Source organism: Pimephales promelas, chromosome 6 (assembly GCF_988280905.1).
Source record: "Pimephales promelas chromosome 6, fPimPro1.hap1.1, whole genome shotgun sequence".
NCBI classification, from domain to species: Eukaryota; Metazoa; Chordata; class Actinopteri; order Cypriniformes; family Leuciscidae; genus Pimephales; species Pimephales promelas.
The window spans coordinates 19,038,398-19,054,654 of NC_142774.1; the positions used below are offsets into that span (position 1 = coordinate 19,038,398).

At 34.3% G+C, this 16,257-nt stretch overlaps 1 protein-coding gene across 2 annotated transcripts in view; it reads left to right on the forward strand.

Moving 5' to 3' along the window:
• The first annotated feature begins 350 nt into the window (after positions 1-350).
• The window catches only part of igf2bp2b (insulin-like growth factor 2 mRNA binding protein 2b), a 68,834-nt gene continuing 52,927 nt past the window's right edge, over positions 351-16,257 (forward strand). For both annotated transcript variants that reach the window (XM_089132235.1, XM_089132236.1), the window contains exons 1-2: positions 351-490; positions 1,047-1,088. The gene's annotated coding sequence lies outside the window, so the exon portion shown is untranslated. The remainder of the gene's footprint in view (positions 491-1,046; positions 1,089-16,257) is intronic.

The following is a 16,257-nucleotide window of genomic DNA, read 5'->3' on the forward strand; positions in this document are numbered from 1 at the left end:
GGGGGGGGGTTGCAGTATTGTAGCAATCTGTAGCATAATGACAAAAAAAATTACCCAATCAATTTTAAATCCAAATCTGAATAGAGCTTAAATCAAACAAAAGCATTCTTGTTTATTCTATTGCATAAGAGTTTCAGTTTCATCTAACGTTATAGTAAAATAGGGGAGGGGCTATGAAGTAAACCATGGTCAAGAAGGACAATAGTTCTGATTGGACAGAGTCCATGTACCATCGGGAAGACAGCCACTCCTCTCACTATACCGCGAAACGACGCGAACATCTTATCAACCACGTGAATATTTAAGAGAACAAGTTCTTTCCACGCTATTCAGTTACCCGCATCCATGAGAAATGGGCTTATTATTTTTTTTTATGAAGGGATGTAATTTGGATATTTCCGCCGGGTGGTGCATTTCACGGATTTCCCGCAGAAATAATTTTCTGTAATATCTTGGCGAATTTATTTGAAAGACTTCACGGGACGAAACGGTATGTTTATACATTTGGCAAGTTGGTGCAACATCTGAGTATGTTTCTACGAGGTGGATTGTGATTAGGGTCAATGGGGTTGAAGAAAAGAGATGATAATATAGTTCAGGGTGAGGGGTGTGTGATTGCATGGATCCTTTCGGTCAAGCTCGCTTATAAATGAGAATTCAGTTTAATGTCGCCTATTCAACAGGTTGTCGATATTAAGTCACTAAAGTCCTTAAATAACCAACGTGTTATGTCTATTTTAATGTAAAGACGTGCAGATGAGCCAGTTATAAGTGCGAAGAAACAGTTTTTTGTTTGTTCAGTTTTTGTTGGCAGTGGCACCCTTGTTTATTTTGCGCCTGCTTTCCCAAAAATATAGTTCCGTATGGAAATGGTCATTTTTTGTAACATTTTTTTTCTAATTTGGTGAACATAACTCTTATATGTTTTTTAAATTATTATTTGAGTTTGACGTGTGTAGTTAGCTATTAAACCATTTTGACGTTGGGAAATATAGCCCATACGCTTTTTCAAGATTTTTAAGTTGTGTGTGCCCATGTTTTCTCAGGGAATAGCACAGAAAGGCGTTCAAGATTTCCCAAAACCTAAGGTAAGTTAAGTTTTTCTTCTGTTGACTTGGTTGCTTGTCGTGCTATTACAGTTGTTTGAATGGGCGTGTGGGCCTAGTCACACTTGTTTATATCCAAAGTTTTTATTATGTAACTGGAAATGTTGTTTTCGAAGGCTTGTTTTGCTCTCTTTATCAAACAATGTGAAAATGCACTTTTTTATTTTATAGAAAAATATAAATATCAGTAGCCTACATTTACGAATTAGTATAATACATACAGGCAAAGGCTATGTGTTAAAATAACTCGGGGCTTGAAAAAGGTTGTTAAAATGCCACAAAGTCAAACTTCCTGTTTAGGTCGAGTGCTTTTTGTCTATTGTGTCAGCAGCACCCGTACACAAACAGACATAGGCCTACACCATTGGCTGTGAGGGAACTCTGAACCTAATGTTTTGAGGATTGCTTATTGGAGTTATGGCAGACATTTACTTAATTTATCTATTTAATTTGTATTTACGTATTTGTTTCTGTAACTTTCGTCTTGTTTGATTAGCAGATAGAAGAGAATATTTGCTGGCTTTGTGGCTTAATATTGCATCACATTGATTTATTTATTTTTTTTAAAATTTAGTTTTTATTATTATCTATGTTTGTCTATAAAGGCACTGCCCTGTTTATCTACTGTTAAAGGTGAAGAAAAATCAAATATAGCTATAGACTTGGGCTGCCTGGTGCCGGCCTTCTTGTTTCTTCTGTACAATACTTTATTCACTACAATAGTCATTCTTTTAAAAAGAATTATTACTGTGAAAGATTATCACTGTGAATTTTTTTTAAATATAGTGTAAGAGATTACTATTAATGCAAATCATTTGTTCTAACATTGCAGACCTGCTTGAATAGCAAAGGTCACTTAACTAAATAGAACACAACCACGTGAGCAGCTTTACATTCCTCCTATGCTGCCACCCTGTTTTTAGCATATGTGTTGCAGATGCCTTTTCTATAGTATGATCATGATTGTGATGAAAAAACTCATGATTGGTGGGGACCAAATGGAAAATTTATAAATCTCAAAAGCCCATACAAAATTAACCACCATAATCAACATAATTTTGTGGAGCTTCAGTTTTTTTTTTGTCAGTCTAAAGTGCAAAACCCAAATAACCAGACTGATCAAAATGTTTTTGCAATTATTTATGTGTACAGTAACTCGCCAAGTTTTCGTTCTAGATTAAAGCATAGGGAGTTTTTAGATTTTATTAGACATTTTCATAAGAATAGGTTTTTTTTGTTTTTTTTTTTTTAAATTTTGCTAATACTGGGCCACCAAGAACAACATCATGTAAGTAGGCTATTACTATAATATTAATAGAGATTGCCTGTTGCCTTCAAACAAAGAGAGGTGGGTTGTGGGGCAAATAACATAATTAGAGTCCACTGTAATGGTAGGCTACTTGACATTTAACATTATGTGTACTTGAGTCATTTACAGGTTGCATTGTTGTACATGGTGTGTGGCCCACTTTTAGCAGTGATGTGGCTGCTTTTTAGTAAATTCGCTATATATTATACATGCGTATTATACAAATGTATTATTATACCTTTTACCTAATGGACACAACATGCATATTGGGATTTTTTTAATTATTATAATTTTTTTAAACAGTATGTAACTCAGTGTTTTGAGTAAAATATTAAACATCAAATAAGTCTAAATCGGCAAAAAAAAAAAAGTTTATATTTGTCAATATTGGTTTAATTACTGAGGGGCCAGTCAGTTTTTCAAATGATACTATTTAAATTATACTTATTTTATTACTATAATTATTCTATTACAAACATACATAAAATATGAAACTATATATATAATAGTAAAATTAATCTATATCAATATTCTATTTTAAATTTGTTTGATTGCAAACATTGTCAGTTTCTCAAAATGTTGAAACTAATATATTTTACAATGTAAGTTCATGAAGAAAATAATGATAATAATAATGATTTAAATATTCCAACTGAGCAAAAAGGAAAACACATAAGGTATCGAATATCAAATGTGATCAATATTATCATGGTTTTCATTATCATTATCAACAGTACATTTCGTTTACTAAATTTTTGTGATTAGGAATCAATTATACATCCTGAACTCAGCACTGTTTGTATTTGAGGTTCTTTCAACTGTTGATTTATATCTTGTATATGTGTTGTTTAAATGGTTGCTAGCACATCAAAACAAGATCTTATTTGTTAACATTAGTTGATTCATTTGTTAACACGAACTAACCATGAGCAATATTTTTACTGCACCTAAAAACATTTGTTCATTTAATTTAATATAAATACAGTTCTTCATTGTTTGTTCTTGTTAGTTCACAGTGCATTAATGTTTACAAATGTATTATTAGAAATTGACATTATCTAAGATTAATAAATGCTGTAGAAGTAGGTTTTATAGTTAGTTCATGTTAACTAAAGTCACCAAATGAAACCTTATTGTAAAGTGTTACCAAATTGGGATTTGTCTGAATATGCAGTATGCACAATACATTTGAAAATGTGGCATTTGCTGCAATAATTGAATTGTGGTGTCTTAAAACATGGACCAGACTTCAAAATGACCCAAGTCTGATTTGTAGATTCATCATGTGTTTATAAATGTTTTATCATAAACTCATGTCATGATAAAACATTTTAACAACAGCTTTCCGGGTCCGTCCCAGAGTCAGTGTCAGCAAGCAACATTAGACAGAATCAGTATTTTGTTTTAATTAATTTAATAAATAAAACTATTTGATAAATAAAAATTAAGGGATCAGGACATTAACAGGTGCAGTTCTAAATTATAATTTAAATTCCACACAAGTGCAATGATTATTAAAGGTTGATGGCAACGAAATGCGTACTTCAAAGGTAGTCTTTGTAGTTTTGTGAAACTGTTGATTGTTATGAGAGAAATGTATTATAGGTCTCAATTCCCAAACAATTTTAAATAAATTTGTTTGTTTTTTGGGACCAAGTGAAAAAAAATCTTTCTATACTTTTTGAAGAATTAAAATGCTATCATTATTTCATAAAGAATTAAAGCCCTCGCTCTTTAAAACAGGCGTTTCTGAGTAGAGAGGGAGTTTTCTCTGTGTTTGTGAAGTGCATTTTCAGCATTACTTCATTGAAATTTCATAGAGAGATACGGTATGGAGAAAGCAAGCGCTACTACAGTCAGTGGAAGTGGGCCAAGCCACCCGACTTGTGTGTGTGTGTGTGTGTGTGTGAGTGTGTGTGAGTAACCAGAGCTGAGCAGATCGGATGCCGCACTATGAACAGGACTTCAGTTCTGTCACCCTGTGTCATCTGATGCGCAGGAATCCTGTCACAGAACACATGTTGAATGTAGGTATCATGATTAGAACAGCAGATGAGAGTTTAAGAAACAGAGTTGTTTTATATTGGTAACATGAAATAACTGTTATAATATATGGGATGGGTCAGTAATTGTTTTAGTTTATGAATTATGGCAATCACTGGATGATACTTTTTTTTAACTTAAACATTTTTGTCACATTTGTCTGTGTGTGGTATGTGGATTTAATTGTGGTTTTGAAGTCAACATGTCATGAAAACACTTTCTTTTGTCTTAATTCATGTTCCTTGTATTATTGTGCCTATTTGGGTTATGTTATTTTAGTGCCCTCCACGAGACTAGTTTTCCAGGGGGACGTTAGAGAAAATTGTGTTTCACAGACATAGTTTGCGACTTCCATGAATCTTCCATGTCTGTGTTTTTCTCACACAACCTCTGTAAAAATTCCAGAGCAAATAACCTACTTTCACCAAACTTAGCGGTCCTCTGAAAAATGTAATCCCATCCGAAATGTGAATGTCTGTGTTGATGTTGATGTTGCATTATCCTAATGCTTCTCATCGTGTGTTTTTTGACCTATACCTGAGCTACCATTTGCATACCACTCTTTAACATGTTTTTACTTCATTTAAATATGAATTACAAAAAATATCCAACAAAAAAGTGTATTATAAAATAATAAATAGAAGAAATTGCTTGAAACTGTGAAGACACTTAATATCAGTGTCAGGTAAGAATGAGATGCTTGTTTCGCTGCTCACTTATGTGGGATTAGCCACTTCTATAAACTTATGAAGTTTACTTGAATAGGGGTTTTTATATTAAACTAAATTAAATGATAAGATATATGGTATACGTAATGCATGCAAGCACAGCACATGACCTTCTTTAATGGCCACTTCTAGAAAACACTCACTCCCATCTCTGTAATAAACACAAAGATGTCAGTCCCGTCCGAATCGGTACATGAAATCACAGGTTTTTAGTGATAAAAATTGTAACTCAAACGTTTTTTTTTTTAAATGCATAATTAAACTGTAACGGACACATAAAATTAAGTATAATAATTTTTTTCTTGCTCATCTTGTTAATAACATGTAATAACTTGTTCTTCCTCTGCTACAACACCATTTTCAGAGTAATTGTGATATTTATTTGAACACTCCTGAAATTGATTTTTAAAATCTCAATGAGATCTTTTATATTAGTGAAGCAGCATAAAATTCATGTTAGTATCAGTTGTCTTTTTTATCTCCCAATAACATGTCTTGGAAAGATGATATTTAAATCCTTCAAGATCAAAGCTCTTTCGTTTTTATTGTGGGGTACGCAGTAACTACACAGTGCAATACAATGATGACTTAGAGATGTACAAATACTGTAAACATTCTTGATGAATCTTATTTCATACTCGCATTTTTAAACATGATGTATGGATAGTCAGGTAATCTGAAGTTGCCTCATTCCATTAAGTATCCATCTTGAACTATTGCTATTAACAATATGTGTACAACAACTTAAGGGTGTCACTTGCATGTGGGTGTAATACAGTGCATAAAGAACGAGTTGAGAAACAAAAACAGTCTTTAATAAATCCAAAACAGAAAACTCTGAAAATCACTGGAGAATAACTTAACAGAACCACATTAACGATACCGGACAAAGAAAGTGAATGAACAGACGGTTAGATACAAATCGATAATTAACTTAACCAGAACAGCGTGCATAACTCAATCAAAAACCATGGAGACAAAAGGAAAACACAGGCAAACAGGAACCGAACATAGTGAAAACAAAAACCAAAAACAGATTTTAGAATGATAATTTTCAAAATTAACTTATTAACAATAAACTATCAAATGTCAGAATGCATGTAATAGATTGTGCACAACTGTTTTTTTTTTCAGCAAAGTGTTGTTAGGGTTAAACATTTTTCTTGAATATCCTGTTTAATTAATCATAACAATAAAGTTAAATGGCAGTTGAAGATGAGCGGCGTTCTTGCATTGCCAGTACTTGTCATATGCCTGGATTCGTAGGACAGTATCTGAGCTTTGCTACACCAGTGGAAGGAGTAAGGGGGTATTTAGAGATTAAACGAATAACCCATCTCCATTCATCCTTTCACTGTCTCTGTCCTTCTCGTTGCGCGAATCCATTAACAGCACGTGTGTCTGTTTTTAGATAGGATGGTGTTTATAGTCCATTGGTGTTCACAGTCTCTGTTTCTTTATCCATGTCTCTTTCTCTTTAAACACACATTGACTTGATCACATTTAAAGCCTTTGCCCCATACCTATGCTGAGGCAATGCTGATGACTTGGGGATGGTGCAGGAGTTGCTATGGTAACCCTATAGCTGGAGAGTGTAGAGGTAAAGGCTGGTCGGTTGGGCTTTTGTTATGGATGTTGAAGTGTGCGTGTGTGAGTGAGTGAGTCTAAAGCAACACAATAGCCCACTGAGACCAGCTGACAGGAGAGGGAATTTACTGGGAATTGTTACTGTGATCTATAAGTACTGTGAGAAAGGTTGGGAAGCAGTAATAAAGACGTGCTGTGAAAGTGAAGAGAGGAACACTCCCTGTTTGCTTATAGGTGTTGGCTGATCAACAGGTTTGGTAGCATGCTTAAGGTACACATAGAAGAGTTGATTATAAAGCTTTATGCAAAAGAAATTATATACTGTATGAAACATTTATTGAAAACTTGGTCATTTATTTTATGAATTTTATCTTTTTATGAATTTAAAAAAGAATATAAACTAATAAAAATATATCCTGCTGTTACTGTCATATTGTAACAGGGCATATGCATAAAGTGTAATAAGCTTCATAGCTATTATGTTTAATTTAATATAATTTAAATCCCGCTATCCTACAGGAGTCTTTGTTCACAAATCTGATCAGAGTGAATAGTCTGAATCACAAATAGTTCTTATTGGGCCCCATGAAGTCCATTTGTTTTTTCAAATGGCTTTTTATCAGTTTAATTTTTTTCACAAAATGTTATCATTTTACTGGATTTTGTTGTTTGTGGTTTAATTACATTTTAATAATCAGAAAGGATGTCAAATCAACTGAATTAAAAAATAAAAATGTAATTTATTAACATTTGAACTAAAACAGTGAAATGTGTTATTTTTTTCCGAAATGTCTTTTTTATCAGAATTTTTTTTCCTTTAAAACAAAAATGTTCTGTTTTAATGATTTAATTGTTTTTGATTTAATACAAATGCATCATCAAAAGTATTATAATGGTAAACAAAAGGAAGGTATACAACTAACAATTAAAAAATATGTATATACATATGTGTGTGTGTGTGTGTGTGTGTGTGTATATATATATACTGTATATATATATACATATATATATCACTGTAAAAATATATTTTCAAGATTTGTTATCACAACATTTTTTCTTTTGTCAAATCAACTTTAATTTATTTAGTTCAGATAACATATCATTTTGAGTTTCTGATGATTAAATCATTCTCCTTCATTGTATTAACTCACTTTTTCCAGTTCAATGAACTTAAAATTTTAAGGCAACCAGGTTACTTACTTTTTTAAGTTAAACCATCAATATTTTTTTACAGTGTGTGTGTATATATACAGTATATATATATATATATATATATATATGTATATATATACATACTGTATGTGTGTGTGTGTGTGTGTGTGTTTTATATGTAATTAAATTGAACAATTCCTTTAAATTTTGGAAAACAGTGCTGCACAAAAGAGGTTTACTGTGCATAAATTAACACATGGATGTAATATTTTGTGAAATGTTTAAAATTGATGTTATTGTGGTAATTATTACTTTATAAACAAACATTCTACTGTACAATATTAATATACTTTGTATAGTGTATTTGACAATAGTTTTTATCAAGTGAAAGCTCTGAAGATGAAGTCCTTCTATAATAAAACTGCAAAAAATCTCCATGAGCATCAACCGTGCTTGAGAGTATATGTAGACAAAACTGAGTCACTCTTTCATGCAGAGGCACAGAACATGCGATCTTCAGATTTCAATAACAGTCTTTTTTATCTATTCATCATATTTTGCTAAATTCCATAACATTCCATGCTATTCAATAAATTCAATTTTTATGTCTGGATTCTGCAATTACCTCTGCATTTTTTTTTAAATTACTCTTATAAGCTCAAAATATAATTTGCAAAATGTTAACAAATACTTTACTAAACAAACTGAACACTTAGCGAAATAATATCTGACTCTTACTGAACTTTAGGTCTTATCTTTCAGTCATGTCCTACTCAGAAATTCTCAGAGTTTTTTTTTTTTTTTGCCACAAAAGACACCATCATTGACTGCTTGTTCTTACATTAAAACACTAAATGATAAATCGGAAATGTCAAACATGTTATCAAAATAAAATGATTATATGTGCACGCACACACACACAGACACTAGGTCAGCTTTTTAGATGCTGAGCTACTGGATATGGATACACACACACACACACACACACACACTAGGTCAGAGGATGAGGATCAGGTTGTGATAGAGATAATGCTTCTTCAGCCACTTGTGAATCACGTGATAGTCAGTGATCTGATGGCCAGGTTAGATCTATATCCCACACTGCTAATATTAAAACACATAAGTGGATTTTTAATTAGTCTCCATTGATGTGCTTACTGACATACAAATGGGGAAATTATCATGTTTTCTCCATAAAAAGCATATAATGTGTGTGTGCTTTTGACATTGTCGACGGATGGTGTACGTGCTGGATTGTCTCTTTTTAACCCCTTCAGGAGGATTGTAGTGAGCTGAGTATAGGTATTTGTGCACATGTTTGGGGGGCAGGGGCTGTAACCACACTTAATAGAGGCCTTGCCTGTGTCTAATAATCCCAGAGTCCTCAGATTAAAGGATGACGTGTCTGCTGGTAAAGAGCTACATGGCTCAGACTCTGGCCACGTTGTGTCCTGTTGAGGGATTCCACCATGCATGAATTGCTTGAGTACGTGGGCTTTGACGAGGCAAGAATGTGGAACACAGAGCATTGAAATCACAAACTGCGGAACTCCGTCTTTTTCACATTTGAGGAGGAATCTTGGTGGTTCGGTAGCAATGAATGAGTGGATGCTCTGGACCGAATCTGTGATTCCTGTAGCGATGAAGATCTAGAATTCAATGCTACCTCTTCTGTGGCTCAAAGGCTGTACTAACTGGCTTAGAAAAGACGTGGAGGGTTGTTGGTTAAACACTTATCTTAAATGACAACATTATCTAAAACGTTTTCGTCCTGTCACTCTGTCTTCATGATCACTGGACCAGCAGCGCCAAGTTGGATAAAGGTATTAGATACATTACCGTTCATAGTTTTTTTTAATGTTTTCTTTTTTTTTTTTTTTAAATAAGTCTCTTGTGCTCAACAAGGCTGCATTTATTGGATCAAAAATGCTGTAATAATACTGTGACATATTATTACAATTTAAACTGTTTTGGACTTTAATATTCCTATGATGGCAAAACTGATTTTTCAGCATCATTACTCCAATATGTTGTGTCACATGATCCTTTATGGAAATCCTATGTCGATTTGATGCTCAAGAAACTTTTCCTAGCTGATCAATGTTCTTTTTCGTCAATGTTGAAAGCATTTTTCTGCTTAATTGTTTTTGTGGGAACCATGATACACTACTATTCAAAGGTTTAGGGTTAGTTATGTTTGAAATGTATTAATCAAGGATGCATTAAATTGATCAAAGTGAGAGTAAAGACATTCATAATGTTACAAAAAAAAATCTATTTCAAAGAAATACTGCTCTTTTTAACTTTTTATTAATCAAAGAATGTATCACGGTTTTCATCAAAAAGCAGTTCTCAACACTAATAATTATAAGAAATATTATTGAGCACCAAATAAGCATAAGGATTTTTGAAGGTTCATGTGACAGTGGAGACTGGAGTGAAGAAGATGCTGAAAATTCAGCTTTGACATCTCAGGAATAAATATATTTTTAAATATATATATATATTAAAATAGAAAACTGTTGTTTTAAATTGTGGAGACTATTACAGTTTTCCTGTATTATGGTCAAATATTTGCAGCATTTGTGAGCTTAAAATATAAAAAAATCCTGATGGGTAACAGTAGTTCTCTTTTTTTAACACATTTATCACACAGTGTGGTGTGTTTTAGAGTTTCTGTCTTCACTGTCTTGTTGTTTAATGAGGATGTGGAATGGGAGACTCATACATATGTAAATCATGGCATGCTGAGTATATTTATGCAGAAAGTATGCCTCTTACATGTTGAAATATGGACGCGAGTCATAAAACCTCATTTGCATAGCATACATCTTGAATGTGTTCCAAGTGGGATATAATTGGGAGGCATCCTTAGGAGGAGGGGCATATGACATTAAAAGTTGTAGCTGAAATTCTAGTGTCCATAAAGGAGGTCTCTTCCAAGTAGCCTTTTACAAAAATTATGGAAGGATTTGTGTTATCTTTGTGATTTTGTTTTTGTCTTTATCTGCAGAATGATACACCTTGTAGTCCTGGCATTTTTATTTTCAGAGCACAGATTTACAGGTGTTTCTTTTGGCATGGGGTAGTGATTTCTGTGAATCTCTGTGCAAGTCTTAGAGGATTTGTTGATGCATTTATTAGGGATGGGCAATGATTAATCGCATCCAAAATAAAAGTTTGTGTTTACGTAATATATGTAGTGTGTATATTTAATTTATGTATACATAAATACACGCACACATGCATGTATATATTTAAGAAATATTTGCATGTATATACTTTATATATATTTATACATAATTAATATTATATGTAAATATTCAACATATTAATAAGAAATTTTTCTTAAATGTATACATGCATGTGTGGGTATTAATATATACAAATTAATTATACACACTACACACACACATATATATTATGTAAACACAAACTTTTATTTTGGATGCGATTAATCGTGATTAATCGTTGCCCATCCCTAGCATTTAGTTGCTGTTACCTGCTCTTATTGATATTTGTCAGATTTAATGAAGAATGTTTACAGATTGGCAGAAAGTTACACAGAACCCTTCATGCATTTTACATTGTTTACACAAGTTTATATTTGAATACAGACTTGCATATCTACTACCCATAAGAAATGCACAAGGTCAGTTCACTCCAATTAGACATTTAAATGCATCCACTTTGCAGACATTTTTATCCAAAGCAACTTTGCATTCAAGGTATACAATGGATCATAGTATTGTCACAAAACTGGAATTTCGATAGGACACCTTGAAAAATACTTTTCAAAAAATATATATTCAATTCCATTTTTGATATCATGGGGGAAAACTGCCTTATAGATTTATTTATTTTTTGTCCATCCATTGAAATTCTAGGCAGTCTGTATTATCAAGCTTATGAATGACACATTGTTGTTGCAGTAATCCATGAATTGTGTGGTTTAATTTAATGCAACACCAAGTAACTGTTCCTCTGCAGTCGCCCTACAGTTTGGAAGTGGAATTGTCCATTAGCGCTGTCGTAAATAATTTTGCCTCCGCAGCATACTGTCACATGCACACTCATTGTTTATCCAGCACTGGCTTTGGAATGAAGGATAAACATTTTCCATGCACATAAGGTTTTTCACTTTCAGATCGCTAGACACACCTCTAAAATAGCCGTCATGAAATGTATAATTATATACATAGTTCCCACATGACGTCACAGCATACGGGCATTCGCAGCCCCGGCGCCATTGCTGAGGGCAAAACATTAGAAAAAGCAATACGAGTTAAACGAAGTGAAATGAGTTTCGTGCTAAAAAGTGAAAATGGTCATCACCTGCTGGGTCAATGGATGATAAAATCATGCCGGAGGTTCAGTTAAATCGGGATTTTACAGTATACCCGTCATTAGGCTCCATATGGATGTGAGAAGACTAAGCTTTTGTCAGAACAACGACGGAGGTTATGGCTGGCGAGGATAAACAGGAAAGAAACTCACTCAAAACACGCAAGAATTTGTTTGACAAAAGCACAATGTTGTGTTATATTGCGAGTGTACACAAATATAAGTTAACGCATTGCAGTTTGAATAATGTCCTGTATGAACAAAAAATGACGAGGTATTACAAACATACAAAACAACATTGTTTCCACTGTTTGATCTCACATTCCAGCATTGCAATCTCAGATTGTCCCTAAAGAACCCCCGTATAATGTAGTTCCGCATTACATTAATTAAATTGCAAGCAAGTTATTTATTTTTATATTCATGCACCGAACCATGACGCCCGCAAGTACATGCATATTACAGAAAGCACCGGTGACTGTTTTAAAGGGAACATAAGAATTAAGTTGTGCAGGTTATTGCTTTTTTTAATAGACAGATTAGCATCATGCTACTTCGCTATGATGACGAAGTTACTTTTCCATTGATTGCACTTGAGCAAACGTCACCAAACCAGCCCCACGGCAATCTGATCGTACGCCTCCAGTGATTTCCAGGCTCGGAATTGCTCACATGTGTAAAAACTCCTCACCAATACCAAATAATGGTACACTACTGTATCTGAGGCATAATCATTGCGCAGTGCTTCCTTCGTTACTGCATACGGATCCACACCGTTTATAAATTAAATTTTCGCATTGTATCTCTCTCTGCCCTGTTTTAATAGTCTCTTTATAATCTATTTCACTTTGTCTCTTCATGATTTTCATAACAATATAAACAGAAATAAATATTTGTTTGTAAAACGACATTCTCTGATAAAACTTTGTAAACATCTATGGCGTCTCTGGGGAGGTCACATGACATTAATTTGCCTGTGGGAACTATGTATTCCAAACAGCGACAACTGTTTGTCATTTGAATCATTCATTCAAGACTAAGAGATTCATTCAGAAAAGCTGATCCACCCAGTAATGAAATAAGTGAGGGATTTATCATTGAGTCATTCATTTAAACCAATTTTTAAAAAGTAATTCATTCAAATTAATGTAAATGTAATTTTGTCAGAACCTCTTACTTATTACTTACTGTATTTTAATAGTTGTCTTTTCAGAATCTTGGGAGAATCGTGATCTCATTATAAAACAAAAAAAAAAGTCATCATTATCAATTCATCCAGAATCGTGCAGGTCTACAATATAATCTTCTAAGATCTAAGAATGCCCCACTACAACTGAATTGCAGCACCTGCTATTTGTCTCGGGTTGCCAACAATCCTGCTGTGTTGTGTTTTAGAAACAGCTAATGCATTGTGTGTACTCACTTTGTCAAGAATGTTAATTAATGCTGTTTACTCTTAAACACTAATTCCTGTTGTAGAGGACATCAGAATGCTAATACACACAGCACAACTCATAAATAATTGACTGAGCTATGCAGAATGCTAATGGATTAGCCACTGGGGGCAGCAGGATGCTGCTGTGTTAAAATAGCGCATGTCTAATGTTAATGTGGCAAGCAATGTCCAGGTGTACCTCTGGAATGTGAAGAGACGAAGAGTGGTTCTATTCCTGGCTCTGTCATATTCAATAAAGAAACAACACCAGGGGTTTCAGAATTAAAACCATGTCGACAGTAAATTATGGTATAAAGGCAACAATGCCAAAACACCATTTTGCTTGACACATGTAGACACCGTTGAAATCTTAAGTGGATCCAGGCACAACTAAGTCATATTACTGGCTCTGTTAGAAAAACCTAGTGTGCAGCATCTCTACCTACTGATTTCTATAAAGGCATCCTCCTAACCATCATGTAACTTCATAAGTTTGTTTTATGGAATTCTCTTCATTAGCAGAAGCTCCAAACAGGACAAATTAGCATGTGTAGCTAAATTGTGTTCTGTATTGTAATTAACATAAAAATACAGAGCACATACAAATATTGGGTCAAATAATATATTTTAAATTACACTGACACTACTTTTCAGTCCAGAATGAAATCTAAGGTTATTTAAAGTCACAACATGTAGGCGTTTTTGCCACAAGAGGGTGCAGTTTCCAACAATAACAAAGGTGTAGGTTTATGAAGTTTTTTTGTCCAATAATTAGAATCTCAGTTTTTTCAGAATTTAGTTGTAGGAAATTACTAGTCATCCAATTTTTTATATCAGCTATGCATTCTGTTAATTTTGTGAATTGGTAAGTTTCGTTAGGTTTTGAAGAAATATACCACTGACTATCATCAGCATAACAGTGAAAGCTAATTCCATGTTTCCTAATGATATCTCCTAATGGCAGAATGTACAGAGTGAATAGCAGTGGTCCTAATACTGCGCCTTGTGGTACGCCATACTAGGGTTGTGCCGATAGACGATAGTATCGTGTATCGACGATAGTCTGACATATCGCCGATGGCAGATGCCTTTGACGATATCAATACGATAATTGGCTTGTTTTACCATAATGTATTAAATTATTATTATTGGGCCTATTATTATAAAGCTAGTATTGTTATTAAATGAATATTAGGAACTACAATCAATTTGCCTTGCCTAAATTTACAACGACATCACCTCATACCAATTGCAACAACACACGCACTAATGAGGACTCCTCTAAGAGAATGTTTTTAAAACAGACTAAAAAACATCCCACATCAAAATTTAATTGCAAGGTGATCCATTCCCAAATTATCAAGTGTGCTCGTTTTAACAGACGCCAAATTCAATTTCCTACAGATCCAAGATGAAAACGGCATCGTTGTTCGTCAGTATTTGTTTCCGTAACACATTAACAAAACGTTTAATGACACTAACACTAAAAACAATACAATTACTAAATAGTATTAATAATAATATCTCTAAAATAGTATTATAGTTACCGTTATCATCGTCGTCTCTGAGGGAACGCGGCGTTAATGCAGATGCCGAAAGCAGTCCGTTTTTACTTTCACTTTCAGAGATTGAGCGCGTTTACATGCGACGACGTTCTTAACCTGATTATGTTGAATAAACTTGACAATGCATGTGGTCATGTAAACGTTTACTTTATCAGAGTCAAGTCATAAGTATAAGTATAAGTATAAACCGATCGACTCAGCTAGACGTTTGGTCCTTGCTCTTGTTTCTCCCGGCATTTAAAACACATAACCCGCGTACTTCGTGCTTACTGAAGTGTGCATGTGAAGTGCGCAGAGAGCGCACTGGTAGGGGGGCACATATCGCAAACTCCGACTTTTTCTGACCCAAGAAATTATTAAAACGTGTTTTCATCTCGTGCAGAAATAGGCCCTAGTCAAAATGCTGCATGTAACGGCATGAGGATTGGCTAATGTGTCCGTAAATTTCCCGTTGCAGGGCTCCAGACTGCGACCAAATAGTCGCATTTTGCGACCAAAATTTGAGAGTGTGCAACTGAATTTTACATCCAGTCGCACATGTGCGACCAGTAAATTCGCCACACATTAAACGCATGGTAAAGCGTGTGGAAGGGGCGCGTCAATGAATCCGTGACAAGAATAGCGCGCGTAAACGCCTGTGGGAAGGAGACGGAGACAAATATCACAACCTGATGTGCGTCTGAGCAATCAGCGATCTATCGACTCTTTAGTCGTCACCTATAACAGCGAATGCAAACAAAATGAAAGTGGAACGAATATGATTATGACCGTGGAGCAGCCGCAGCGATCTGAACCATTGACAGTAAAATAAAGCCCCGAACTTGCCAGTCGCGGGCCGATCTCGCTCACGCAACTACTGTTGCTAGGAGATCCAGTGAAGAAATCCATTGAATTCGCCTCAGAATTAATAACATCAACACCACGAGATCCAGTGAACACTCCGATTCGGCGCAGAGTTTATAGACCATATCAGATCAAACAGCGCTGA